Genomic DNA, 4,196 nt, shown 5'->3' on the forward strand with positions numbered 1-4,196 from the left:
ATAAATGGGTGTTGAATTTTGTCAGAAGCTTTTTCTGCATCTACTGAGGTGATCATAAGGTATTTATTCTTTAATTTGTTAATATGGTGCATCACATTGATTTTGCATATATTGGTGAATCTTTGCATCCCTGGGATAAATCCCACTTGATCATGCTGTATGATTCTGTTAATGTGTTGCTGGATTCTGTTTGCTAGTATTTTGTTGAGGATTTTTGTGTCCGGGTTCATCAGTGGTATTGGCCTGTAATTTTCTTTTTTTGTGAAATTGTTGTCTGGTTTTGGTATCAGGGTGTTGGTGGCTTTCTAGAACAAGTTTGGGAGTGTTTCTTCCTCTGCGATTTCTTTGAAGAGTTTGAGAAGAATAGGTGTAAGCTATTCTCTAAATGTTTGATAGAATTCACCTGTGAAGCCATCTGGTCCTGGACTTTCATTTGTTGGAAGATTTTTAATTACAGTTTCAACTTCATTACTTGTGATAGGTTTGTTTATATTTTCTATTTCTTCCTGGTTTAGTCTTGGAAGGTTGTATCTTTCTATGAATTTGTCCATTTCTTACAGGTTGTCCATTTTATCGGCATCTAGTTGCTTGTAGTAGTCTCTTATGATCCTTTGTATTTCTGCAGTGTCAGCTGTAATTTCTCCTCTTTCACTTCTTTTATTTTTAAAAATATTTATTTATTTGGTTGTGTGAGGTGTTAGTTGTGGTAGGTGGGCTCCTTAGTTGCTGCTTACTGTCTCCTTAGTTGTGGCAGACAGGCTCCTTAGTTGTGTCATGTGAACTCTTAGTTGCAGCATGCATGTGGGATCTAGTTCCCTGACCAGGGATCAAACCCGTGCTCCCGGCATTGGGAACATGGAGTCTTAGCCACTGTGCCACCAGGTAGTCCCTTCATTTCTAATTTTACTGATTTGAATCCTCTCCCTTTTTTTCTTGATGAGTCTGATTAAAGGTTTATCAATTTTATCTTCTCAGAGAACCAATTTTTAGTTGTATTGATCTTTGCTATTTTTTTCTTCATTTCTATTTCATTTATTTCTGCTCTGATCTTTTTGATTTCTTTCCTTCTACTAACTTCGGGGCTTTTTTGTTGTTGTTGTTGTTCTTCTATCTCTAGTTGCTTTAGGTGTAAGTTTAGATTGTTTATTTGAGATTTTTCTTGTTGCTTGAGGTGAGATTGAATTGCTATAAACTTCCTTCTTAAACCTGCTTTTGCTGCATCCCATAGGTTTTTGGTCATCGTGTTTTCATTGTCATTTTTTTCTATGTATTTTTTGATTTCCTCTTTGTTTTCTTCAGTGATCTCTTGGTTATTCAGTAGCGTATTGTTTAGCCTCCATGTGTTTGTGTTTTTTACAGTTTTCTTCCTGTAATTGATTTCTAATCTCATAGCGTTTTGGTTGGAGGAGTTGCTTGATTTGATTTCAATTTTCTTAAATTTACTGAGGCTTGGCTTGTGACCCAAGATGTAATCTATCCTGGAGAATGTTCCATGTGCACATGAGAAGAAAGTGTATTCTGCCACTTACGGGTGGAATGTCCTATAAATGTCAACTAAGTCTATGTGGTCTGTTGTGTCATTTAAAGATTGTGTTTCCTTATTTATTTGCTGTCTGGATGATCTGTCCATTGCTGTAAGTGGGGTGTTAAAGTTCCCCACTATTATTATTATTTTTTTTAATTTATTTTTTTTTTTGGCTGTGTTGGGTCTTCATTGCCGCGTGGGCTTTCTCTAGTTGCGGTGAGCGGGGGCTACTCTTTCTTGCAGTGTGTGGGCTTCTCATTGCGGTGGCTTCTCTTGTTGCGGAGCATGGGCTCTAGGCATGCAGTCTCAGTAGTTGTGGCACATGGGCTTAGTTGCTCCGCAGCATGTGGGATCTTCCCGGACCAGAGCTTGAACCCGTGTCCCCTGCATTGGCGGGCGGATTCTTAACCACTCTACTGCCAGGGAAGTCCCCCCCACTGTTATTGTGTTACTGTCAATTTCCTCATTTATGGCTGTTAGCATTTGCCTTATGTATTGAGGTGCGCCTATGTTTGGTGCATAAATATTTACAATTGTTATATCTTCTTCTTGGATTGATCACTTGATCATTGTAGTGTGACCTTCCTTGTCTCTTGTAACAGTCTTTATTTTAAAGTCTTTTTTTTGTGGTATGAGTATTGCTACTGCAGCTTTCTTTTGATTTTCATTTGCATGGAATATCTTTTTCCATCCCCTCACTTTCAGTCTGTATGTATCTCTAGGTCTGAAGTGGGTCTTTTGTAGACAGCATATATACTGGTCTTGTTTTTGTATCCATTTAGCCAGTCTTTGTCTTTTGGTTGGAGCACTTAATCCATTTACATTTAAGGTAGTTATTGATATGTATGTTCCTATTACCATTTTCTTAATATTTGGGGGTTTGTTTTTGTGGGTCTTTTTCTTCTCTTGTGTTTCCCGCCTAGAGAATTTCCTTTATTTAACATTTGTTTTAAAGCTGCTTCGGTGGTGCTGAATTCTCTTAGTTTTTGCTTGTTTGTAAAGCTTTTGATTTCTCCATCAAATCTGAATGAGATCCTTGTTGGGTAGAGTAATCTTGGTTGTAGGTTGTTCCCTTTCATCACTTTAAATATGTCCTGCCACTCCTGTCTGGCTAGCAGAGTTTCTTCTGAAAAAGCAGCTGATAACCTTATGGGGATTCCCTTGTATGTTATTTGTTGCTTTTCCCTTGCTGCTTTTAACAGTTTTTTCTTTGAATTTAATTTTTGTTAGTTTAATTAATATGTGTCTTGGCATGTTTCTCCTAGAGTTTATCCTGTATGGGACACTCTGTGCTTCCTGGACTTGGGTGGCAATTTCCTTTCCCATGTTAGGGAAGTTTTTGACTATAATCTCTTCAAATATTTTCTCAGACCCTTTCTCTTTCTCTTCTTCTTCTGGGACCCCTATAATTCGAATGTTGGTGTGTTTAGTGTTATCCCAGAGGTCTCTGATACTGTCCTCTTTTCTTTTCATTCTTTTTTCTTTACTCTGCTCCTCAGCAGTTATTTAAAAAATTTTTTTCTTTGTTGGATGTGCCTAGATATGCTTTTCTTTGCATTTGAACTGCTTGGAGTTCATAATACTTTTTACATTCATAGACTGATGATTTTCATCCGTTTTTGAAAATTGTCACTGAGACCTCTTTAAATATTGCTTTGGCCTATTCTAACCTTCTCCTTCTGAGCCTCTGCTCTAAATCCCAAGAGCCACAACTACTGAAGCCCACGCACCTAGAGCTCATGCTCCTCAACAAGAGAAGCCACCCCAATGAGAAGCACGTGCACTGCAATGGAGAGTAGCCCCTGCTCACTGCAAATAGAGAAAGCCCATGCACAGAAACGAAGACCCAAGCAGCCAAAAATAAATTAATTAATTAAATTAAAAAATAAAAAAGTGAAAGCAAAACAAAAAGCAAACATAATGCATATAAAGCTCCTTGAAGGTACTGGAAAGCAACTTAAGCAACCAGTACCTAAGGGGCAAACCTCCTAAGTGAAAATAAATAAATAGAGGTGAGCCCTACCTAAGTCTGCTGCTTTGTCCTTCTGGGGTATTTGCCAATTCACAGCTCAAAGCATAGAATGCAAACATAAAGCAGTGGCTTAGCCCTTGTGTCTTTGTCACCAGACTGGAGAAACAAAAACAATAGTTCAGGGATACCACGAGAGCCAGAACTTGAGAGGCCAAGATCCTGAAGAATAGGGCACCATGCAGTAGTGACCCCCAAATTCTTGGTGCAATTTCTACCTCAAGTGATTTGCTGACTCTTCAGTGTACTGGGTAAGTTGCTGAACAAACAATCAGAAATAAGCTGCTGAGATATTAAAGAGGCAGGTAGTAACTTTGTTGTAAAGCAGAAAGTAACACACCATAAAAAAATAAAAAGGTAAGTAGAAATTTAGGCCATTTGAAGAAAAATTAAGTTAGTGTGTCTTATTAAGAGAATTTGAGTAAATTTGAGTTATAGGGTCTGTCTATAAAGAAAGGTCCTGGGCTTCCCTGGTGGCGCAGTGGTTGAGAGTCCGCCTGCCGATGCAGGGGACACGGGTTCGTGCCCCGGTCCGGGAAGATCCCACATGCCACGGAGCGGCTGGGCCCGTGAGCCATGGCCGCTGGGCCTGCGCGTCCGGAGCCTGTGCTCCGCAACGGGAGAGGCCACAACAGTGAGAGG

This window comes from Physeter macrocephalus, chromosome 6 (assembly GCF_002837175.3).
Source record: "Physeter macrocephalus isolate SW-GA chromosome 6, ASM283717v5, whole genome shotgun sequence".
Taxonomy (NCBI): domain Eukaryota; kingdom Metazoa; phylum Chordata; class Mammalia; order Artiodactyla; family Physeteridae; genus Physeter; species Physeter macrocephalus.